The sequence below is a fragment of the Musca autumnalis genome, unplaced genomic scaffold (genome assembly GCF_047663935.1).
Source record: "Musca autumnalis isolate F117 unplaced genomic scaffold, ASM4766393v1 scaffold_1, whole genome shotgun sequence".
Lineage (NCBI taxonomy): Eukaryota > Metazoa > Arthropoda > Insecta > Diptera > Muscidae > Musca > Musca autumnalis.
The window spans coordinates 325,167,192-325,194,307 of record NW_027411644.1 but is presented as its reverse complement, the minus strand read 5'-3'; the positions used below and the strand labels follow the sequence as shown (position 1 = coordinate 325,194,307).

Sequence of the window (27,116 nt, the reverse complement as noted above, 5' to 3'; positions counted from 1 at the left end):
ATGTTACCATCAGCTGGCATGATAATGCCACCTGTATTATTGTACCATGCTAGCGATTACCATGGTACAATAAGAAAGGTAGATGCATCGGCGAATTGCTACAACAAAGGAACTTTTTTTGTAATGTAAACTGTCAAAATTTTCGCCAAATGGTCTCCTGTTGTCTCTTTTTATCGCTTGTGTTTGTCTATAAAGTGTAGACATGTTATCTCTTACTTACCGAATAATATGGTTTTTTGTTTTGATTTTTCATGGCGAATTCATAGTTTTTTGACGTTTTAGATTCGATCAGCTGGGCTGAGGCATCTACCTTTCTAATTGTACCATGGCGACTACTTATTCACACCAAAAAAATTCGTTAATTATCGAAATTATGAGCATTTTAATTTTTCGATAACAGCAAAAATGAGTTTTTGTAAAAAAAAATATTGTTCTCACACGAATTGTCAAATTTTGTACATCGATTTACACGCCTTAGCGCAAATGTAGAACGCTGATTCTTAACTCTATATTGAACGTGTCTACGAAGAATTAGGTCTGTATGTCATCTAGGGGCTGAGCTATGGATGCCCAAATTATTACGAATACAGACGAACGAACAAAAAATAGTTACAAAGACAGGGGGTTAAGCTGGGTACACATTTGTTCTGTTCCTTTATTTTTGAAAATGGTAAAAACGGCAAAAGTAGTAAAAGTTGTAAACTGCTCCCATATGAATTGTATGGTGTCATAAGCAAAAGAACGCTTTTCGAGTAAAAAGTGGTAAAACTTGAAGATTCTTGCACGTAAAGGAACAGAGCTATAGTCAGTTTTGAATGACAGCTTTGTTGTTGCTTGCTAGTGTGGCCGTTCAATTTTGTCATTCATCATGCAACCACAAAATGTTTTGTGGTTGCTGGACGGTTTGACAATTATCGATAATTGTGAAATAACGACATTCAAAGGTGACAATGTGTACCCAGCTTTACAGAATCCCACTACTGATAAAAGAAATGAAGCCTAATGATTGATTTACATCATGGCACAATTACCCAGATAGTGGTATCAGCTGTTCGAATATGAAAAGTCAAATCCCCTTATAAAAAAAATATTTTTGTTGTAATTTCCCCAACAACATAAAGAAAGTTTTGACATAACACATTCGAAATTTTACGATGCCATTACCTGGGTAATTGTGCCATGGTTCACATTTACGAATTCCACTCGGTTTCAACTGTCAATTCCATTGCTTAAACGTCAAATGAAATCTAATGGATTTCGGATGAGTTTTCATTTGACGTATACGCAAAGGAATTGACAGTTGAAATCGAGTGGATTTCGTAAATGTAAACCAAGCATAACTTTACTGAAACGATGGATGTGTTTACGGCTGGTGTAAATTATCCCAAATACGACTTAAAGATTGTTATTTAAGTTAATGATGTAAATGCGTCATTAGAATATATGTGTAATCCAATATTTTTCTCTGATATCCTTTTTCAGTGATTAGCAGTTACTCGCGTCATCATTTTTCAGTGATTTTTATATCTTATATCTTCTTTATATCCATATTGACAGTTAAGGGTTGTTTACACCATCTATCAATGTCGTGTGAGATGTCAAATTTTCTACCTGCGAATGTTGTACACATAGTGTGACCACTATGAAAATTTTCATCTATCAAAATGATTTGGCAACTCATATGTAAATTTTTCATTTAGGGAGCGCTCTATTTGACACGGCATTCTTGTATGTAATCATAAATTTATCAGCTGTTTTCTGGCATTCTCAAAAAGAAAAACAAAATCTTTTAAAAAAGAAAATGGAAAGTTATGTATATTTAAATATTTAGAAAAGTAAACAAAGAGTGTTTATAATGTAATTTTCAGATCGATTGGTCGAAAGAAGCAGTCTTGGAAATGATTGCTTTGTGGCAAAAACATAAATGCCTCTATAACCCCAAAAACCTATTCTACCACAACAAACATGCTAGATATTCATTTTCCTTTAACCAAAATTAAAATTTGCGCAAATTTGCAACTCAACAATAAATGTAAACAATGACAAAAACAGCTGTTTTTATATTTATAGGTTATGTCATACGAAAATAACACTTGTAGGTATGAACGCACAAATTGAAAGTTGTATGGATGACGTCAATTTTGACAAACATAGAGAATGTCGAATGGGTGAAAGAAATGACAGCTCATATGACATTGATAGATGGTGTAAACAGCCCTTTAGATGTTAGGTGTGTGAGCGTGTGTGGCCGCCGTCCATAAAAGTGAATATTGTTTTCGGTTAATTCTCTCACTTATTTGATAGTTTTTTGATTGTGATTTTAATTTGTTTTGCGACAATATGCCCGCATTTGAATAAAATAAAAGAATTCTCTGTCACCATTTACAACTGTCAGAAATACCTTGCGGCTTTTCCAAACAACAAACTTCTAAAAGTGGAGCGGTTTGCGGCATACAACACTTACATACACACATATAGACCTATTTACTTTGTGTTATAAAAAAACTAAATTTAAACAAAACATATATATTTTGCACAATATAAATTTGCCATACGCTGTCATTTGGAAACTTTATTAAAACAACTATTAGTGATAAACGTGTTAAAGGAAAATTATATACTAATTGTTAATTTTTTGCTAACTTTACATTAACTACGGAAAAGGAAGGTAAGTGTATGTTTTTCTAGGCATAGTAATGTTTAGCTGCCTACTTTTCTTTTTTGAAAAATTACTCATCGTTTATGTTTAACTAAATGCGAAGAAGAATAAGCATATTCCGTATATATCTATATATTTATATATTATTTTTATGTGAAATCGCTCAGAAATCAATTGTTGCTCCTCTTCTTTTCCTTCTTATTATGCACATACATTCTTTTGATGTTCGGCATTTAATAAATTCCTTAATTTAGAGCTTACTATAGGTGTTGTTGTGTTTGTTCTACTTATATTTCCCCCCAAAGAGAATCAAAACATCATTGACTGGCAAGTAACTAGTGTCCATGTCAGTGATGTCTTTCCCGCCGCACCCATTATTTTGCATGAAGAAACGGAAGAACGTTTTTGTACGCCCATTTTTTGTTCTTATTCAGCAATATGTGTTACTTGCTGTTGGTGCTGTATGACGTTTATTTTTCTCAATTACTTAAAAAAAAAATTCTTTATATTTTTATTTTATTAATTTCATTTCGTTTACATTCATACTGAGAATACCCAGCAAACCAAATGTCGGATGTCCGACACGTCTGAACAATTTCGGAAGCAACGTCGTTCAGATTTCGTTCCGATTTCTAAACGATTTTTCGGAGCGGAAATAGTTCAGATTTTGTACCGATTTTCCTTTCCGAATTTCTCAAGGATTTTCTTCAGATTTCGTTACGAAATCGGATCGAAATCGATACGATGTCGCTCGGACATTTCGTTCCGAAATTATGTCAACCACTTCATACAACTTTCGTTAAGATATCGTTACGATTTCGGATCAGACATCGGACGTATCGTCCGAATTTTGTTCCGATTTCGTTAAGATGTCTGTACGATTGGTTTGGTGGGTACACACGCTAAAATTGTGTGGTTGTATGATTCTGCTGCCCATGTGCCCCGTCCATTAAACATAAAACAACAAGAACATTTGTCGTTAATAGAGAAAGAGTGGAAGAAATGGGTGAGAGATGGAGAGCGCGTGCAAATTATCCAATGAGAGAAAATATTTTGTTTATGTTTTCCTTTCTCCATGGCACAATCATCCGGTACCCGAATCAAACCAGATGTCAAAAATTGGTGTATTTTAAACACAGTAAAAAAGTAAAAACAAAATTATATATGAAAAATGGTGAATTTTTGTAATAATGCATTTATTAGTACCTCCTTAATGACTAACTGTTCGAATGGCCTTTTTTGCCAAATATTTTTGACAAGGTAGATTGGTATGCCTTGCCCTTCTCCAATTAGATATGAGAAAGACAGGGAGTGTACTGTTTTGGTACAATTTTTCAAATGCAATGTTTTCTTTACAGGGGTATCGATTGAAGGTTTAATGATTAAACTTTGATCTTAATTAAATATTAAGACATTTATAGGGTGCGAGTTTGTTTATTATTATTAATTATTACTCGTAAGAGGGAACAATTTTGGAATCCAATTAGATATGAGGGAGAGTGAGATAGCGAAATGTTATTTTTACAGTGAGCACCACTAGTGGAATTGTGTTAATTTAAATAATAATAATGATGCCGGCAGAAATTTACGTCGTAGACCAAATCCCATTGGCCCATATACGTTTTTCTTCCTATAAATAACGACTACTCGGAAATGACAATAACCCTGCGTTTACAAATGACAGGACAGTTAAGTTCATGTATTGATTGTCAAAAACCCAAAGCTTGCCTGTGTGACGTAGTACAGTCACCACCCAGCAAAAAGTTTGCATCCGCGGATACAGTTGAATCACTACAAATGTACAGTACAAGAGCCATTGGAGTACATCTTTTTCTATGAATTCACTTATGAATTTTACAAGAGAGCGCGCAGCTAGGATGCACTCCATTTTGCTTCCACCGCACACAACTAGGATGCACTCCATTTTCGATCCAAATCACAGCTTTTGATGTAGTGTTTTGGATTGAATTTAAAGACACTCTTCGGATTGCATTTTTAGTCGTTCTAACGATGCGATAAAAATGCAAGCTATTTCGAAATATCCCAGAATAAATAAAATTCATTTATTATTTGTGTAAAACAATAATACAAAGAACTTTATTATATAAACACAAATTAAAAAAGTTTCCATTAAATTCAATCACATTTGAGTTTACTTTCTCCGTTATCCAATTAATCCAAGCGCATCTGAATTTTCTTCATTATCCTAAAGGTTTTTTATGTTGCCTTCCCATCACTAGTTCAGCTTTCGACATGGACACCAACTGCACTCCACTCCATTAAAAATTTCCGTCTCTTGAACTACCGCAAAAATGTTCGCAAGTTAAGTTTTTATTTCTTTATTATACCCTCAGCATTTATGCTAACGAGGGTATATACACTTTCATACGGGCAAAATGTGCCTCATCGAAATAATGGTTTTAGACCCCAAGTCCGTCTGTCTGGCTGGCTGGAGCGCACGATAACTCTCGAAAGGGTGAACTGATTTGGTTCAAATTTTGGCTTTCGTAATATTTTGCCCAAAATTAGTTTAAGTTCGAAGATGGGCTATATCGGTCCACTCCTTCCGGTACCTCCCACACAAAATCTCGAAAATGTTCGGAAAATTTGTGCGCACGATAACTCTTGAAGAGAGTAACCGATTTGGTCCATATTTTGCACATCCTGAAATGTGTACCAGACTTAGATAAGGTTTTAATACGGACTCAATCGGTCCACTACTTCGGGTACTACCCACACAAAATTTCGGAAAAGTTCAGTTAAGGGCCATTTCTCGAATCGCTTTGATTTTTGTTTTAGCAACTTGTATTCACTGCCCCCCATACGACGGTACAAGTTTCATTAGGGGCAAGTAAATACTTCCTGAGAAAATAGCCTGAAAGCTGCAAAAGGCCCCTATGACACCGTGTGAGGTGGTTGGAGCGCAAGATAATTGTCGAACGGATCTGCCGATTCGGTCCAAAATTTGACCTTAGTAATATTTTGTCCAAACATAGATTATGTTTGAAGATAAGTCATATCGGTCCACTCCTTCAGGTACCTCCCCCATAAAAGATCAAAAATGTTCGGAAAAATTGTTCGTATGGTAACTCTTGAAGGGAGTGGCCGAATTGGTCTATACTTTACACATCCTAATATATCTACCAGATATAGATCAGGTTCAAATATGGACCATATTTGTCCACGCCATCCCGTACCTCCCACACAAAATTTCGGATAAGCTCACTTTAAGACCTGATATCGAATCGCTTTAATTTTTGTTGAAGCAACTTGCATTCGCTGTCCCAATTACGATGGTAAACGTTTTTTTCAGGGGCAAGTCCATACTTCTTGAGCAAACAGCCCGAAGGGTGTAAAAACTCCATAGGCACCATATGTAGTGGCTGGAGATGCACTTCCATAATGGTAAATGTCGATCCATTCCTTTTAGTATCTCATCCGCAAAACTTTTGATCTTTAATCCTAATCAACATTTTTGTCGGTTCAAGCGCCCAACATTTTTAAAACCCCCTAAATACATTTAATTTATTTTTTTTTTTTGGGAAAAAATTGTTTCAATATACACAGGCTGAGGGTATATCTCTGTCGGCTCTCTGTTTTATAACGAATTCTTAGAAATGTATACACTCTCCCTTATTTTTAGAATATATGATTTCGCCAGCGGCGGGTAGGGATCAATCAACTGTTTATACCCAGTGGTAAGGGGTATTATGTCTTTGTGCATTTGTATGTAACATACAAAAGGAAACGAAATAGGCCCACAGTTCCTTTTGGGGATATACATATAATCACTTTCTGAGTCAATTTATGCGTGTCCGTCTGTCTGCCCATGTATTTTTGTTCGCAACATACAGGTCGCATTTTTTGTCCGATTCAGCTGACTGGGGGGGGCTACAACTTTTTTAGCCATAGGAAGAACGCTATTGCTTTTGGTGAAAATCGGTGCAGATTTGGATATATATAATTGTTCCACAAACCCGATTTCACGTATTTTCTGTACCAAACACGCTATATATTTCCCATTTCGATGAAATTTGGAATGTGTGACTGAATTCAGATTTGGATATAGCACCCATATATATGTTCGGCCGATTTCGTGTATTTTCTGCTCCAAACACGATATATAAGTTCGATTTCAATGATATTTGGAATGTGTGACTGAATTCGGTCTGGAAATAAATGTGCCAAATTATATCAAAATCGGTTAAGATCTGGATATAATAGGCCCCGCCCGTCTTAATAAAATGGAATGTCTTTTATTGATATATGCAGTAATAGATCCAATTGGCAAAAAAGCACCAACAAATCGAAGGGAAATGTACTCATGTTCTACGGTGCTATTTTTATCCCGCAGCTGTAAATAAATAAAACCAGGTGGTGGCAGCATACCTTAGAAGCATCACAGATAGAAATTAAGCCTGCCTTAATGACATTTGGGAAATGAACTTTTGTCCAAAACGATAGCGCCACTTTAACTCAAACAACAAAATACAATACGCAGAAAAAAGCTTTAAAATGCAGAAAATCTACATGAAAACACATAATTTTAAAAGTAAGAACCGGTACATAGCCGCCCTAGAAAAAAAAAATACAAAGTCACATGTAACAATCTTACAGAAGTATATTATAATATCGTTGCCAGTAAACTGTATTTGGAATTCCAAAGAATGACGGAAAATGACTAGGGAACTACGAAATCAACACAGCCTCGTCTCAACAACCATCGCACCAGAAACTGTCAGAAGTTACTATGAAGGTTTACTCAATATTGAGCTTGAAGAAGATACCGTTTTATATAGACCGCTTACTATACAACTCCAAAAACAAATAAAGGTCTAGCGGAGGACAATAGTCCACATGAATTTTAAATAAAAGGCACTAGAAGGTGATATCGGAATATTTTGAAACAACAAAGGGGGTAAACCAAGGATGTCTTTTATCGCAATTATAATTTACGCTATAAATAAAAGATCTACTTGGTTATATTGAAGGGGGATTATGTGTGGACTCTGAACGAAATGTTAGTACTATACGCAGATGATATTGTTTCGTTAGCAGACGATTTACAAATACTTCAGAATATGATCGAACAATATTGCAATAGTGAAGCATAGAAATTAATCGGAAAAAACCCAAAATAATGGTCTGATATTCCTATCGAGGCATTTTTGAAACTAATGTTACGAGTGCCAAGTCAAACGCCAAGTTATGCTGTTATATTGGGAACGGGAGTGGCTCTTAAATGTGTAGAGTCAAAAGAAATATTTTCCATATCTTAAATATATAGTCGAGTCATTCAACGACATATTTGGCAATCTGAAGGAGTGTTTGTAATGAATTACCCGATGCCAATCCACAATTTCACCAGGAAAGACAATGGAGGCAGCAACAATATCAGAGTTTACGAATTTACAAATATCTGGACCCATCTCGAGTTAATTTGCATCTAACCGATAAGCAGCAAAGCACGCGGTGGAATTATCCCGCTGAGGTATAAAAAATTCAACGATGATTACTCCATGAATTGTAATGCCCTCCATTTCGGTCAGGTATATTAACATAAACGAAATTGTAGATCAGGCAGCAAAAGGAGCCAAGAAATCGGTAATGAATTAGAATAGAAGCACCTCTGACGATATAATATCACAATCCAAATAAAAAAAGATTTGTGGTCAGCGGAATACAGAGGCCGAGGTCTGACAAGCTTATCTGATTATTTTGCCATCTTTCCTAACTTAAATACCCTTCTTTGGAGATGAAAAAAATTATTTTTATTTTTCCTATTTTGTAGACAAACTATGCTGATGTTTTACATGTACATTTTGATTATTATTTTCTTTCTTTTCTTTTTTCATCCATTTAACAACATTTCAATATTTGCATTAATATATTCAAAAATTTAAATGCATTATTAGTTATTATGCGATCAGTTTGGCGATATTTTTGTATGGAGGAATTGCAACACGTTTGTGTGTGTATGTGTTTTATCGGTATCGGAATTTAAGCAGGTCAAACGTTTCATTCGAAGTTTTTGACATAATAATTGCTCAAAAAAGTGTGGAAAGCGATTAATCAAAATAATCTAAACTATGTTGTTGATGGCATTATGTGCAAAATTGCGTTATAGTGTGTCGCGTTCATGTCATCAATATGTGTGTTGTTATCACGGGAGTTTGCTTCAAATAAACTATCAAATGTCAAGAAAAGAAAAATACGATAAACTAATTTATATTTTAATAGTTCGAGAACTAACTATTCAAATCATTTACTTTGGCGGCTAAGAGATAAGATTTAATTAGAATTTCAAAGAAAAGAATGTTTACACGTCGTTTTAAGAATTAAAGACAGAATGAAATATGAACATTTTTTAATACAGTCTTTCAGTTTGAATGTATGTTTCAAAGGATACTTATAGTAAAGGATATATAGTAAATTCAAACAAGTTTATCTAACAGATTTTTGGAGAGTCTGTCTGTAAGTTTTATTTATAAATATTGGAATAGATAAAAATAATGGCAACAGTTGTGCAGTTACACCACTCTGATTCAGAATCATGAACAAATGTTTTGAGAAATCACTGCCAATCTTACAAACTTCCAACATCTTTTGGGAGTTGACCATTATTTATTTTTTAATTTAATACACCTTTTTCAGATGTAATTCGAATCATTTTAGTTGTAATTCGTAACATTTCATTTGTAATTCGAGAATTCTTTTTGTAATTCGTAACATTCCATTTGTAATTCAAATTATTCCATTTGTAATTCGAATTATTCGCTTTGTAATTCGAATTATTCCATTTGAAATTCGAATTATTCCATTTGTAATTCGAATTATTTTATTTGAAATTACAAATGAAATCATTCGAATTACAAATGGAATGATTCGAATTACAAATGGAATAATTCGAATTGCAAATTAAATTCTCGAATTACAATTAAAATAAACGCCCATAAACAATTTCGTTACATAATTTTTTTATTATTACTATTATTATTATTATTATTATAAAAAATAATGAACAAATTCAATTCCTTCCTAATATGGCCTATTATTACCTGACAAAATGTTACAATTAACATAAAATATTTCCTTAATAAAATATAGTTAACAATTAATTTGAAATTCTAAAATGATCGACATTTAACAGATGTGTGATTTATATGAGGTTACTGACCGGTGTGGCAGAGTTCAAAACTTGCCCTTTGTTTTTGGATACAAGTTATAAATGTAAAACTAGTATCGAACAATAAAACAAATTAGTCTTATTGTTAGTTGGGATATATTGAAAACTCGTTCTGTCTTCATTTTTGGGAAATAATAATCCAAATAAATAAAAAACAAAATCTTTTCTTTCGTTTGCCCTCGTTTTTAGTTCATACTACATAATTTATTTAGGAACTGATGTGTTGTTAGGATCTGTAGCTGAGTGTATACCAGAACATTCTAACTAAACATTAATTTATGCATCCATCCCCCCTAATGTTGTCTATTGGAGTTAAATGTAATGAAATTAATGTGTATTTGTTTTCAACACTCTAAAATTTAAATGATCAAATTATTATTTATCTTTTCGTTATGGAAGTAACCAGAAGTCACTAATGCAACATCTTGTATTGGACATCATTTAAAATGGTCTAGTAGTTTATGTTTTTGTAATCTCTTAACGATAATGACATTAATTATCATTTAAAAGGAAAAAAAAAACAACAAAGAAAAAATAAAATAATTTTTAACAAATGTAAACAATGTCACGAACATCATAAACATCTTGAACTTGCCCGTAATGTTTGGCACACTTAATAATTTGTGTGCCCTTTAAAAAATACGATAACACTTGCAAAGACCTTTGACTGTTAACTATTACAGAAAGTTCCAAACGCACATTAAAATTATGTGATTTCGGGACTTCAATATTTTCATAAATAATATAATGGTTTGATTGGTTTATTGGGGTTTAACAATAAACCAGTCCCACGGCGCACAGAGGTTCAGAATCGTTTTTGCTAGTCAAAACTCAGTAACTTTTGAACGAATAGAGGTGCAGAGGAATTCACGGTCAAAATAAAATTTCGATTTTTTTCAGATTTTGCATAAAATATGAGTGTTTGTGTTTTCTATATGCTCCAATCTACACCTTTTACAAATGTAATTCGAATCATTGTAGCTGCAATTCGAGAATTCCATTTGTAATTTGTAACATTTTATTTGTAACTCGAGAATTCCAGTTGTAATTTGAATTATTCTATTTGTAATTCGAATTACTTCATGTGTAATTTCCATTTGAAATTCGAATAATTCCATTTTTAATTCGAATTGTTCCATTTGAATTTCGAATTATTCTATTTGTAGTTCGAATTATTATATTTGTAATTCGAATTATTTTATTTGTAATTCGAATTGTTTTATTTGTAATTCGAAATATTCTATTTGTAATTCGAATTATTCTAGTTGTAATTTCAAATGGAATAATTCGAATTACAAATAATAGAATTCTAATTACAAATAAAATAATTCGAATCACAAATAGAATAATTCGAATTACAAATGGATTAATTCGAATTTCAAATGGAATAATTCGAATTACAAATAGAATATACGAATTACAAATGGAATAATTCGAATTACAATTGGAATTCACGAATCCACTACACATGGTGCCATAACGGGTTTTTACAGTTTCCGTACCATTTGCTCAGGAACTATGGACTTGCCCCTGAGAACACTTGTACCGTCGTAATGGGAGCAGCAAATACAAGTTGTTATTACAAAAATCAAAACGATTCGAGAATAGGTCTTAAACTTAACTTTTCCGAAATGTTGTGTGGGAGGTACCCGAAGGAATGGACCGATATAGTCCATATTCGAACATGATCTATGTCTGGTAGAAATTTTAGGATGTTGAAAGTATAAACCATTTGAAAGTTATCGTGCGCACAATTTTTGCGAAAAAAATCTACTTTTGTGAGGGAGCTATCCGAGGGAGTGGACCGATATGGCCCATCTCTAAACTTAAACTAAGTTTGGACAAAATATTACGAAAGCCAAATTTTGGACCAAATCGGTTAATTAGTTCGAGAGCTATCGTGCGCAAGCCAGCCTGGCAGACGACGAACATTGATAAATCAACTCCAAAATGTCTGAAACGGATTCCGTCCAAACATACTTGGGATGTAAAACCATTATTACAATGAGGCACGTTTTTTTTCCTTGTGAAAGTGTTAGCATAAATACTGAGGATGTAAAAACAAAAATGTTTACCCATGTAATTTTAATAAATTTAAAAAAGTGTTAAGATGACGGATGGGTATATATGGGCCTAAAGAGAAAACTCTAAGAATTATTTTTGCGAAAACGAAACGTTGTTCCATGTTGTTCGCTAAAAATTCAAAACCACTCAAATTTTGAGGAAAAATAAAATACCACACTACCTGTAAACGCTTCGGTAATTTTTTAAAACGATTCTCAAAGATAACAATCCAACTTACTCAATAAAAGAAAAAACACGATATGTGTTATAGTTTCTTAGAAATAGCTGTGCAAAAATTACATATTTTCCAAAATGGAGCAACATTTTTGTAGTTAGGAGCACGCCCACATCTTCCAATATTGTGACCTAATTTTTTCAATATTTTTTCTTTGGAAATTATCAATTAGAGATGACGAAAATGGGAGTTTTGGCAAGGATAATCGATTTCTGTACCATTGTGTGGCGGACGGTTCTATGCACCGTATTGACTTGGAGGAGGCTGTTGAGGCCGTCAGCTCAATAATAATAGAAAGGAATCCATGTCGCGATAGGAAAGAGTCCACATTTTGCACGTTGAACGAAGTCGCTCCTAGGAGGATAAAGAAGCCGGCTACAGCTCGCCAGACAGCACCACTGTGGCATCCGGTCTGATAAATGACGTGTCCCGGCAACACGTCATTTCTTTGGCTCGACTTTATAACCTCTGACCACATTACTTTTCTTAACCATGAAAAAGCTGATTTTTGAGCTTTCAGAGAATTTACCAATCATCACATCGGATAGGTGTCCACTTCCTCCGATCCTTCGTCAGAGCTTCTTTCTGTTGTTCGTACAAAGGCTAGTGAGTAGATCACCTGAAGCAATGCAACATTGGATTGTGTGTAAATTGTGTAAATGACTCTCAAATCCGAGAAAGAAGATGATAGAACGGCTGTTACTTTCACAGTCTATACTCTAGACCAGCGTCGCCCAACAGAATACCATCAAACTGAAGGAAGTGTTTATGAATAGGTAAAAAACAACAACCACATGATGTTTATCAGTCGTGTTTTTCTCACGTACTCTGTGAATGAGGGAGAATGGCAAAAGCAAAACAACTCAGTGGGCGCCCGCAGTATACAGACGGGCGACCCTGGTCTAGACAGTGACAGATTCGAAGAGTTGCGCTTGTTATATTAACCAGCAATTTATGAAGTACAAGAGAGTTACAAGAGTCGAGAAGGTACCACCAAAAAATAAGAGTGGCGATGTTGCAAATCCTAGAGGCACTATTGCTTCCCATGATGGAAAGAAATTTGCCAGTTGTCCAACATCAGCATGGGTTTCGGAAAATTCACAGTACCACAACAGCCTTTCATGTCATATCCATATCCACTTCGACGACTAAATCAGAATAGGTCGTGCCACATAATAGATCTTGGCCTTCGATACCGTCAAGCATGTTCGAGGATATGGAGAGGACTGCCTCCCAGGCGTTAAAAGTTGGTTAATCATCTCTATGAGTGGACGCCAATCGTTAGTGGATTTCACAATTTTGTCGACAGGCTTCTGCCCCCCAAACACGTCAGGGGAAACATTCATAATCTAGAGGAAGAGATCCAAAGATACAAATGGAGAACCTCTAAACCAATGCCGTTCTCTGGTATTGTTAAAGTTACGAAGTTTTTCGGCAATTCACACATACACGACCCGAACACAACGAAAGAGCACACAAAAGAGAGCAAATGTTTTGATTTGTTTTTGCTTTGAAGCATGAGTGCATACAACTTTTCTAACATACTGTCAAAAGTTACAAATATTCAGAATTTTTTGTGCCCTCTACTTGGTCGGCCGTGCTCTAGACCAGCGTCGCCCATAATACATATTTCCATCAATACTAAAGCATGTGTGTATGCATGGGTGAAAAAACAACAACTTCATGATGTTTAACGTATGTTTATGTACACGTACACTGCACGTGAGAGAGTGAGAAACAAATGCAAAAACAACTCAGTGGGAGCCCTCAGTATACTGTCTTTGCAAAGAAGCTCGTCCCTGCTCTAGACCAATGAGCCTATCAGCTATTCTTGGATTACATTCACATTGATGCCGCACTCCGAAACGACCCTCCATTCATCGCAGCAAAAGAACATCCGAAGGTCAGAATATTGATGGATGATGCCTTCATTCCGACAACTAACTAGCCATGATATTGCGTGCGCAAGACACTTTGCGACATGATTAGAAATAGTAGATGTCCTACAGTAGCGACAAATAAACTTTGTTGACTTCTTATAAACAGGGTTTAAAAGCCAGCATCTAAAAACATTAGCATTAGCTGTACACTTCAACTGCTACACAATATTCACACACACGGCTAATTTTATTTAACTGTTTAAATTGATTATTTATTAAGCAGAAGTTGTTGAATTGTTAATTAGAATATTGAATAAAAAATATTTAATTATCTAAGCACACTGAAAGGATATAACATTGGCCTATTTATGTGATTGCCATAAAGCAAAAAAAAAAAAAAAACAATTTGAGTTTTGGACTCTTATCATTCAGCAGCTTAGCTTTAGAATACGCCCCACATATTCTCATGAATTTGTATTGAATTTATATTAACAATAATTTGTATACGATTGCGGGAGAATAGGTTCGGCAATTACAACAAAACATGTATTTTGCCTTGTAAAAACATGAAACATGTTTTGTTGTAATTGCTGAACCTATTCTCCCGCAATCGTATACAAATTTTTAGGTGTATTGTTTATTTATTTTTATTTATTTATTTATTCATATTTGTATAACATAAAGCCTTAAAGGCCAAATAATTTGTATACATGACAAAGAGTTTATATATTATATAATTCAAAACTTATATCAAACAATAAATTGTCTAAACAATTCTTTCAATTTACACGAAATACTCTCGTAATCTTGGCTCCCCAGCCAAAAAAAATTCTTAGAACAAGATAAATTTTGTCCAATGAGCTATAACTCGATTTATGTAATATAATAATAAAAACAAAATTAGTTTTGAGATAGGGAATGGAAATGCCTCAAAATTTTTAAGCGGAATGCATTATTGCTGTGAGAGAAAATACGCAGTTCTAGCGGTAAAAAATTCCAGCAACGTGCTACTCTGACGATAAATGATTTTGCAAAAATATTCTTCCAAATCATAGGAATGAATATTTGAGGACTTCTAGAAGAATGTGTAAAGACGAAGGTTCTTCTTAATGCTGGAGGTTTTTCACTTTTTATCATTTTGTAAAACGAAAAAAGGCAACGGAATTTTATGAACATATCAAAAGAACAACCAAGGAAGTTTATAACGTAGGAAGAAACATGACTATCACGACTTAAATTGTATATGAAACGCGTGATAGTATTTACGATACGCTTCAATCTAATAATATTCATGGCAGTAGACCCCGAGTAAACTTCGAGACCATACAATATTTGTGAAAACAAAAGAGAATTTGCCAGTGCTATCTTGATTCGATAGGGTAAATATAAATTGGCACCATAAATTCTACGTAATGAACCCCATACTTTGCCGGTTAAAGTATCTATATGACTCTTAAAAGATAGTTCAGAATCGATTATTATGCCTAAGCATCTATGTTGTTGCACAAATTCTATACTATCATTACCTATGAAGAGATCAAATGAAGGTAAAACACGGTTAGTAATGCCAAAGTTCAACGCTTTAGTTTTCGACGAATTGACTTTTAATGAGTTTTGTGTTGCAAATTGAACAAATGTATTTAAATGAGAATTAATGTTAATTTCAAGTAAGTTTGGAAAATGACGATTGCCATTGAAAAGCAAAAATATGTCATCTGCGAATATATAAGTGGAGCAAGTCGTAGAATTTAAGAGACGCGGAAGATCATTCAAATATAGTATGAATAAGAGAGGCCCAAGGACAGACCCTTGTGGTACCCCAGACAATAAATTCTGACAATTAGACCTACAACCATTTAACTCGACAATTTGATTTCTGTCACATAAATAGGAAAAAATCAATTTACAGGCAGATTTTGAGAAGTGAAAATCGTTCCTCAGCTTTAAAATCAGTAACGAATGATCAATACTGTTGAAAGCTTTAGACAAATCCAAGGAAATTAGCACACTCAATCTACTCTTATTAATGTTTTCACGAATGGAGTCTGTAAGTTTTAAAAGCAAATGTGTAGTATTAAATCCTTTCCGAAAGGCATATTGCGACTCATCGATCATGCGCTCACAAGTCTGAAGCATTTGAGCTTTAATTATATATTCTAATATCTTAGATAAAGCCGGTAATATAGATATAGGCCTGAGATCATCAGAATCACGAACTGAGCGACACTTGGGAATAGGCACCACTCGAGCAGTCTTCCACATAGCAGGGAACGTCGACGTAGTTAAAATGCTATTAACAAGGTCCATTATAAGAGGAGAAATGTATGGAAAAACGAGTTTAATAAAGGTTATTGGTATGCCATCAACACCTACAGATTTAGAATGCACTTTACACATTGCTTCAAAAAGTTCTACTTCATCAACACAATGAAAAGAGAAAGATGAATCCAAATCAGTGAAGTTATCAACATTAATCCGAGAAGCATTATTTCCGAAAGAAGAATTGACAAAGTAATCATTAATGCAGTTGACATCAATGTCAATCACTTCCTGATCATTCCCCGAGCAACCAGAATTTTTTAAGAACTTCCAAAGCCTTGCAGAATCCATTCCACTGAAGGTCCTAATATAATGACGTCTTCTTCTCCTACGAATAACCGACTTAGCTTTATTCCTATATTTGCAGTATAATTTCCATTTTTCTTGAGATTTATCCCTTAAGAATTCCAAGTACGCTAAGTCTCTTATCGATACAGCAAACCTTACCTCATTAGAATTCATCCAAGAATTAGCAGAGTACTTTATTTCCTTTCTAACTATAGGAACAAAAGTAAATAGAGAATCAAGAATATAAGAGATATAACAGCATTTAGTATCAACATCCACACTCTCAAAGACAAAACTGGGGTCAAAAGTGTTGAGAAAAGAAAATAATGAATTCCAGTCAATTTGATTGTAATCTCGATATTCAACAAAATGGGGAGAGACACTGTGGCTAAGAGATAAAGATGCAAAAATAAGTGCATGATCTGAAATTGCGGGACACTGAACCTGATCAGAATGAATCAAAAGAGAGTTTTTACTAATCAACATGAAATCTATCAGAGACGTAGAATGATTAGCTATACCAAAATGAGTAGGCATAAAATTATGCACAATGTTAAGGTTCAACCTAGTACAGAGTGAACAAGTACGCTTTGGAGGAATTGAATAAATTGCAATTAAAATCACCGGTAACCATGATGTTCTCATATTGAGCAAAAAGTTCATGATGAAGACTTTCAAACAAATGAATATTTCCCGAAGGCAGATATACGCATCCAAAAAGCAGTTTATTTCCACCAAATTGTAGTTCTAAAAAAATGGATTCACAATGAGCTATCGATGTTATATGAATGCATTTGTATCGAATTCCTCTAGAAACGTAAATCATGACACCACCACCTCTACCAGGTATCTGACGATCATTTCGACAAAGACAGAAGCCCGGAATGGAAACCGCAGAATCAAGTATGTCACTAGTGAGCCAAGTCTCTGAAACAGCAAAAATATCAAATGTATTGCCTTCTAGAATGGATTTTATTTCATCCAGTTTAGTAGGAGGTTTAATGCTTCTACAATTTAAATGGGCAATTTTCAGATTATTATTATATGGAAGTAAAAGTCTTTTAAGATACGAGTTACCACTCACTATTGGACCCAGATTATCGTTAGAAGACATCAAAATTGACAATAGTATAGATGGGGAGCCAGATCAAGAAGAATAATCGCGAGAGATAAAAACAATTCATTTAAACAACAATTCATTTAAATTACAGCTAATCGCAAATGCGAATTATAGGCAGTGAGATCAAATATCAACCTACATATAAAGAGATCAAAATAAAAAAAGGATATGACTTAACCGAGATACAACAGAAAAAGGTTGTTTAGCTACTAATAAGAATTTCACATGTTCAGTCCTGTCAGGGGGCAAAATTAAATAAATTTACTTCAACAGTTCTAAAAACGAACGAATACTGTTACGAATGTAACTGATAGGTTTAAGGTTATTTAGTTGAATTTCCGTTAATTTAATTGTTTTGATAGTTCAATGACATCATGGCTGTTCGTTCGCTTCTCTCGTATTTTTCGCCTTCTCGCCCGTAGATGATATCGCACCTGATCAACAAAAGGGAAGCAACTCAAAATTTCTTACTTTTCAGTAGAGACAAAAACCTGTTCATACTTAACTAGTAACTCTGAGGACACGAAGAGTGAAATAACGGTATTTTTTTGACGAAAGAGTAGGCAAACCAATGTGACATTTTTACAGTGGATGGGGTTGATTGATCATTATCTATCGTTTTTTATTAAAAAGTGAAAATTTCCAAATTTTGAGTTACTACCCTTTTGTTGAACAGGTGCGATATGTGGGTGTTGCTGTTCGCCTAGTGCAGAGATGCACACGAATTGTATGGGAAAGAGAGTTGTGTTTAACGTTTTCGTAAAGGCGCGTGCATGGCTGCCTAGTGCGAGTGTGCGTCTGTGTGTTTGTCGCACAGTTGGTTTCGAGATGTTACCAGATTTTCATTCCGGAAAAGTCGGAAACGAGAAAGAATCTTTTATATAAAAGACAATGTGTGTACAATGTGTATGTTTGTATTTTCCGTATCGGCTGAATCGATTTTCCTGAAAATTTCAGAGAATGTACCGGGAAAATATGCCACATATTTTGTTGAATTTCGGAGGGGGCGGGGTACCTCTTTTAGGCACTATTTTATAAAAGCTATTTTCACAAAAATTAGGATTGTATCGTTCAGGAAATAAATTTCCGAGGCAAAGGTGGCTCAATATCCGACCCTAGGTACTTATTTAGGACCAAAAGTCCCGACCAAGCCCACTTTCTTAAATATGTTATATCTCTGAAACTACTGAAGCGATTTTTTGGAAATTTCAGAGAATGTACAGGTTTGAAAATAGGCTATATATTTTGTGAATTTCGAAGGGGGCGGGGAACCTCCCCTATGCCCTATTTCTTAAAAATGCTATTTTTGTCAATCTTGCGAACATATTGGTTTGAAAATGAATATGTATGCAATGGTGGTTGTGTCTCCCACTCTAGGTCTTTATTTCGAAGATAAAGGCCATGGCCGGGCCTTTTTTTAAAAAAACTCTAAACTCTCTAAAACTGTTGAAACGATTTTCATGTAATTTTCAGATGATGTACAGGGATATCCCCTGCTGAAATAGGCTATATATTTTATTGAATTTCGGCGGAGCGGTGTTTGAAAATCAATTCGATAGACAATGGTGGTTGCGTCTCCAATCCTAGGGACTTATTTGTGGCCTTAAGACCCGACCATGCCGACTTTTTTTTAAATATGTTATATCTCCAAAAGTTCTGAACCGATTTCCATGTTATTTTCAGATGATTTACAGGGATGGCCCCTGGTGGAAATAGGCTATATATTTTGTTGAATTTCGTCGGTGCCCTATTTCATAAATGCGCTATATATGTAAAACTTACGAACGTGTCCACTTCTCCGACAATTGGTAAATATTTAAGCCATTAGACCCCCACGGTGGCACCCTAGCGGGTCAGCTAGTTGGCTATAAATACAAGGGAGTTTGAGGAAGCAGTCAGTTATGACTGAGACGGCAAACTGGACAGTCGGTTAAAGAAGAAGTAAAGAGAAAATTGTGTGCTTACTGGAGTCAAGTTGGGTGCTTAGTAACACTGTGCAACACTGAAAATGCAATCAACTTATAATGGGCATTTTCTGAAAGTACACATTAAGACTACAAAAACCATAGTTGGGTTTTGCATTGTTAGATCGGGTTTGGATTTTACAGCTTCATCTAAATCGGGCTAAAACGACTCTTTTTTTCCATTGTTCGAGCCTACATCTCAAAAACTAATAAGAATTTTGCTATGTGGTCTTCAGTAATATTATAGCCCTAAAGTAGTAGAACTTATGTGTCGAACAGATGAACTAGGAAAAACGGAATCTAGCGGGGGAAAATCAATAAAATATATGAATGTCTACATTATTTCTGGAACTCTGGTCAGTGGCAGCTAAACTATTGGGAGTCGAATCAACTAACCTTTCGCCAAAATTTTCCAAAAAATGTGCTCAGCATTTCTTCAGAACATTCTGAAACTCTAAAATACTTATTTCATGTTGTTTAGTCGGTATTTCATAGTCCATATTTATATTAAGCAATTTTCCTTGCGGCAATTGTCAGTTTGTTGGAGAGAGAGGTGAGGCATATGGTAACCCTTTGCCTCTCAACACCCTCTCTCATCTACAAACTGACAATTGCCGCAAGGAAAGTTGCCTAATGTAAATATGGACATATTATACTTCCTACAAAATATATTTCAAACATTTGGTCTGTTCCAGAACTGCAAGAATCTACTAATTTTTACTATTTTCTTCGATAACATAAAGGAAAAATTGTTATCGTAGTTAAAATTAGTAGATTCTTGCAGGTTCTGGAACAGAGCAATTGTTCACACTGCCTGTTTATTTTCATATTTGAGATTTCAATGCATTGTCGAATTGTATTTGAAAAATATGCTAGAAAAAGCTTGATGGAGGCATTCTACAAGAATGGAATGTTCTGAAGTCTTGTGAATAACATTCCAGCGGCCAATTTTTGCAAAGATAAGTCAACGAATAATGTAACATTTTTGAAGATATTTTGCGAAATATACAAAATAATTGAATTTTCAGATCTATCATGCATTTTGAGGCAGGCAATAAGTTAGTTTTTCGACTTGATTATTCCTTCAAATATTTTCGTCATTCTCTTATCTACAAGTTTGCTTAAACAATATTTGTTTAAACAATATTCGAATTGGTTTCAGAGATATTGCCTCGATTTGCTGTAAAAAGTCAATATTTCGCCATGTTTAGACGAGGCCATAACATCTAAACCCGATCTAAAACCACAAAACCCAAATATGATTTTTGTAGACTAGGCCTGTAATTTCATAAAATCCGCATTGGAAGTCGTTTGCTCACAATTACCTTGAAAATGTTGCACAGTGTAATTAAAGTCAGTTGTGAATAAGTGTAATAAAGTAAATCAAGCATTGTAGAGTTGTAATCTAAAACGAACCCTTTTTTATTTGGTACAAATCATATCGTGAAATAAAACAACGTCTACACGGGATTAAGTAGAATCTAATTCCGTAACAACACGTTTTTTTCAGCATATTTCTCGATTTGGCCACTTACATAGAACAACTACTTATTTGGTGCGACACGAACTTGTTTAAAACATGGTTTAGTAGGTTAATTTGTAAGTAGTTACAACTTCCCAAACCTACTGTATAAGTCCGTTACTTGGTAATTTAAGATAAGGGCATTTTGTAGATTTTTGTTATTTTTCTTATTTTTCACAAATCTCAGTTCTGTTACGTCAAATAGGCTTTAACTCTTTAAATTAAATATTACCTCGGTTGGAGGTAATTAAAATATTAAAATATCGTAAGGAAATAATAAAATATACTCTTGCCCAATTTTTTCATTGATGATCCACTGTAATCCATACTAAACCATAACTGGTCAATAAATCCCTTTAGCCACAAATACGCAGCGGACCGTATTGTCTGGTATTTCATAAAATCAAATATTACTGTAGATGTTATGTAAGTTTTGCTCTAATGAAATATTTCTTTTGTTTTTATTGTTATTTTCTTTTAAATGTTTACACTTGAATTTTTGCCCAGACTCTAGTTAGCCAATGAGTGAATAAATGAATGAATAAACAATCGTGGCAATTGTTAAAGTATTTTAAGAGCGATTGTTTTCTGTTTCGTCTTTTTCTTCTGCTGGTGCTGGTGCTGGTGTTATCTTGGGTTGTTGTGTTCATACAACAATTTTCATTTAAAACACCAAGTTTCTTAAGTGAGTGCCGCATTATGGTTGACTGGCTGTAATCTACCAGGAGAGAGGAACACAGACACAATGACGGTTTGTCTGATGGTTTTGGCCCCCCAACTTTGCCTCATTTCGTATGTTAGACAAATACTGTAACTTCTATGCTTCCGCATTGAGCAAATGGTACTTTGAGTGTAAGTGCAACGAAATCATTTGGTCACTCAGTTCCATCCATCCACCACATTCAACATTGGCGTAGTCCAACAAGTCAGTAAGTCAGTTGGCTAGCAAAGCGCACGCTGCCGTTGGGGGTAGCCGGCTCGTATTTCTGTTTCTTTGTAAGCAGCTAACAAGTGTTGAATGAATTGCTTGCGTGTGCCAACAACTGAAGCGCGTCTTAAACGCGATAAGTGTAATAAAACTGTAAACAGAAATATAATAGTCGAACAGAGAGACAAACAATGGCTCGCTTGCGTTTTTCACAAGCTATTTCAATTCGTCGTACATAATTTCCATGTGAAAAATTGTGTCAATTAACACACCGAGCTCCTCCAGGCAATTTGCCATTGAAACTGAGATTGTATTTGTTTTTAGGAAGTTTACACAGAAAATATAAATCAATCAATCAATGCGTGGAGAGAAGGAGGAGGCATATACATACACATACATAAGTGTCTTGACGTTTGGGGGCTTGGCAACTACTTGGCTGGTCCTGAATATATAATTCGCTGGAAGGAAGTTAAAATGTTGATCTTGAAATCAAATTTAAAAAAAAAACATAGATGTAATTGTTAATATACATTTAAATTGCAATTATTAGCTGTGTTCCATAACTAAAAAGTTTTTAGAATTTTTACGACTTTTACTCATTTTACACGAAAACCCGTTCCCGTACACAAGTTGTAAAATGTTAATTTCTCTTTAAACAAAAATGGCGCTGAATGACGCTCTCTTTAAAAACTTTTTACTCGACAAATTTGAGCGTGTGAAAAATAGTAACATGAATGCCGGCGTCTGATTGGCTGGTACGCCGACTTTGACATTTGTTCCAGCTTTTTTGACGTTTTCTCTATTTTTGCGTTCCCGAACTTCTTGAAAAAAACTTTTGTGTGACAACAATTTCTCTTTCTCTCTTTTACGAGTTTTACTATTAAAAAGTACGGGAACAAAGCTATTGTTTTTGTATAATGAGTAAAAACATCCACCATAAAATATCCCGAACTGAAATGGAATAATTATTTTCCTATAAGGAGTAAAAATTGTTCGACCACGGATACCCCAAATTCCCGAGTTATGTAAAAAATATATCTAAAAATGTCTTCAATCTGTTGTTAAATTTATATGGGGGATATACCAAAACATGGACCTATGTGAACGATTTTTGGTGGAGGAGTTTCGGCACCTCTGAGAACTTCAAATGTCAAATTTCAGCTAGTTCGGTCAAAAATTGTGTTGTTGTAAAATTCTCGAAATACCGACATTTGGGGTACCCTTATATGGGGGTTATACCAAAACATGAACCAGCGTTGTCGATTTTTGGTGGAGAAGTTTCGGGACCGCTGAAAAATCACAAGTGTCAAATTACAGCTAGTTCGGTCAAAACATTTAGCTAAAATCCCGAAAATACCTTAAAACGGAAGGTACCGTTATATATCAAAACGTGGACCTATCATGATAATTTTTAGTTGAGAAGTTTTTTTTGGTCATTGGGAACATCACGTGTCAAATTTCAGCTAATTTGGTCAGAAAAATGTAGCTAAAATCCTCAAAATACCTTAAATCGGGAGATATCGTTAGGGTAGTGGAGAAGTTTTTTAGTCATTGGGAACCTCAAATGTCAAATTTCAGATAATTCGGTAAGAAAAATGTAGCTAAAATCCACAAAATGCCGAAAATCGGAAGGTACCGTTAAATGGGGGCTATGCCCAAACGTGGACCTATACAGCCCATCTTCGAAAATAACCTGCCTATGGAAACATTTTAACGTTCTTATTGGGTGGTAGGAGATGGTACTAATCGAGTGTGTAGAGGGAAAAGGAGGAAGAAAATAAGTGTGCTATAAATAACATAGATAGAAATGAAAATGAAACGCTTTTCGTATCATACAAATGCCTCCTATATTTTGCACGAGACAGATTTCAGACAATTCGGAGTCGATTTAGCCCTGTCCGGTACGCACAAAAACTCCCGAACGGATCAAACGATTTGATCCACATTGTAGCGTCAGAATATAGGGGATGGAATATGCCAAACAAAGGTCCTGAGTGGTTTTAACATCGCAAAGCCCAGGCCCAATCTTGGTCCCAGACCTTTTTTGGACAATGACCTCCCCGTGTTCGCCTGGAAGCTGCCTTTAACACCCGTTAAAGGTAGTGATCAACATGTGCCGCGCCTTCACCCATAGGAACGATAGAAACTTGGGTTGGACGTTGGGTTAGTGACACACCCCTTGAAAATACAGCTTACCATAAAACAAAAAGAAAAATAAAAAAACACAAACCCCTCTAAATAGAGGGGTTTTAAAGACCATGATTTGCGAATCTGCACCTAGAATGTCCGGACTCTTTGTAGAGTAGGTCCGGTTGCTGGCGGATGTATTTGGTCAGTACAAAGCAGCCCAGCAAAAAATTCTTTCTTAATGGGGTTTATAGTACATTTTGGTAGTCGTAACTACAGTCTGTCGCAAAAATTAGTATACACCGTTGAAACCAAAATGTATTAGGGATAAATATCACTATAACTTATTGAAAACAACAAGCAATTAGTTTTATTTGATAGACAAGAAGGTTGTCTTCCGTAATAACAATTAAAAGTGCGCAATATTTGCATACATTAGCAAATGTACGGTTCGAATCCCAAAAAGGCCAAAATTTATGTCGCAAAAGTTAGTATACAACGAAGAATCCTCGTGGAACTATGTAAAAAATTCTTGATATTTTAGAACAAAATGAAACTAAATCTGTACTTAAGATCATAAAGAGTATATTAATTGGTTTTAATGGCAGTTATAGTACTTATAGTGACAAGACCAACGTACACTGGATCGTAAAATCCACAAAATTGGTCATCTACAAACATAACAACTGTAGCGACAAAATTCCGGGTGTTATGTCCTGTTTATAAATTCTAAAGCCATGAAATGCTCAGAAAAGCTCTAAAGTTTCAATATGGGGTGATCTTGATCGAGTTTCGGCTTGTCCTGTTAGAAAAAAGGGAATTTCTTGAAGGAAACCCATACTTTTGAGGCCGTTGTCCTTTTAAAACATGTAATAATCCTTAATCCTTACTCATAAGGACTTTCCTTTTCCTAAGTGAAGCGAACATAGCTTTTCAGAACGTTTTTGCACAATCCATGAGTTATAACAGCAGTCAAAGCTCTGTATTAAAATTTTAAATTAGCTATCATATCCTTCTGTGGTGGTGAAGTATCACTGTAGGGCTTACACCAGATCTTGAGGTTCTCCTACTATTTATTTTTGGTGGGAATGTGAAAAGGGACATAATTTTGAGAAAATTAACTGAAAAGGAAAGTCCTTATGAGTAAGGATTAAGGATTATTACATGTATTAAAAGGACAACGGCCTCAAAAGTATGGGTTTCCTTCAAGAAATTCCCGTTTTTTCTAACAGGACAAGCCGAAACTCGATCAAGATCACCCCATATTGAAACTTTAGAGCTTTTCTGAGCATTTCATGGCTTTAGAATTTATAAACAGGACATAACACCCGGAATTTTGTCGCTACAGTTGTTATATTTGTAGATGACCAATTTTGTGGATTTTACGATCCAGTGTACGTTGGACTTGTCACTATAAGTACTATAACTGCCATTAAAACCAATTAATATACTCTTTATGATCTTAAGTACAGATTTAGTTTCATTTTGTTCTAAAATATCAAGAATTTTTTACATAGTTCCACGAGGATTCTGCGTTGTATACTAACTTTTGCGACATAAATTTTGGCCTTTTTGGGATTCGAACCGTACATTTGCTAATGTATGCAAATATTGCGCACTTTTAATTGTTATTACGGAAGACAACCTTCTTGTCTATCAAATAAAACTAATTGTTTGTTGTTTTCAATAAGTTATAGTGATATTTATCCCTAATACATTTTGGTTTCAACGGTGTATACTAATTTTTGCGACAGACTGTACTTACAAAACCCCCTACTAGCCCATTATTTTAGCAGGGTACGATATGCCCTGAATTACTAGTTATTCTATGACCACTAGAATAACTGGTTATTCTGTAGTCACTAGAAAGTGAAAAAAATAACTTTAAAAAAATTTCTAATTTAAGAACAGGTTTTATTTCGCCCTCTGCTGGATTTGATCATGTGAACTTCTGATTTGTAGGCAAACACACTACACACTCGGCCACGCGTACGAACATTAAGGACTGTGCATCACCATCTGTTCTTTATTTTGTCCACAAAAAACTCGCGTGCCGACGCACAATGGTCCGAAATCATTTTTTTCGGGCCAAAACTATTTGTTCGTCCTTTTTGTATTGATATTTAGTTTTATTTATAATTACAGTCACAAAATATTAAATCAGAATTATTTTCACCCTGAATTTCCAAAAAACCTTTAAAATATATTAAACAGGGTGATCCCATTGTATGGGGTCTAAACTAAAACTTCGACCTATGTTTATAATTTTTGGTGCGAAGGGTTCATATCTTCTAAGAAATCTAAATCCGAAATTACAGCTAAATCGGCTTAAAAATAATGCTAAAATTTTCAAATTATCTTAAATTGGGGGTACCCTTATATGGGGGCTATACCCCAACGGGGACCTATGTCGAAAATTTTTGGTTGAAATATTCTCTGGACTCTCAAACTAAAAATACTAAGTTTGTAGGAAAATCGGTTCAAAATTGTGTTTCTTAGAATTAAATTTGTACCAGCAGAATATGAAATGTTTCGGAATTTGATGTAGCCTGAAAAAATTGTGCATCATTTATCGCAACGAATCGCACCTTAAAATGATTTTTTTATTAAAGTATGCGCATCAAAGTAATTTTGATTTTTTTCAAACATCAACCACTAGCGATCAAAATTATTTCGATCCAGAACAATTTTACCGTTGAAAAAATGTAAGAATTTAAGAGGGTTCCAGAAATGTGTTGATAACTTTGTTCTTAGGCCGAATTTTTCTTCTATTCTTTTTGGAAAATAGATCTATTTACATTCGTCTTTCTTCTCCATAGTTGAG

General features: G+C 34.7%; 1 protein-coding gene across 1 annotated transcript in view; it reads left to right on the top strand.

Moving 5' to 3' along the window:
* Positions 1-2,223: 2,223 nt before the first annotated feature.
* LOC141390113 (very long chain fatty acid elongase 7) overlaps positions 2,224-27,116 on the top strand; it is a 124,621-nt gene continuing 99,728 nt past the window's right edge. The window contains exon 1 of the mRNA XM_073962689.1: positions 2,224-2,668. The gene's annotated coding sequence lies outside the window, so the exon portion shown is untranslated. The remainder of the gene's footprint in view (positions 2,669-27,116) is intronic.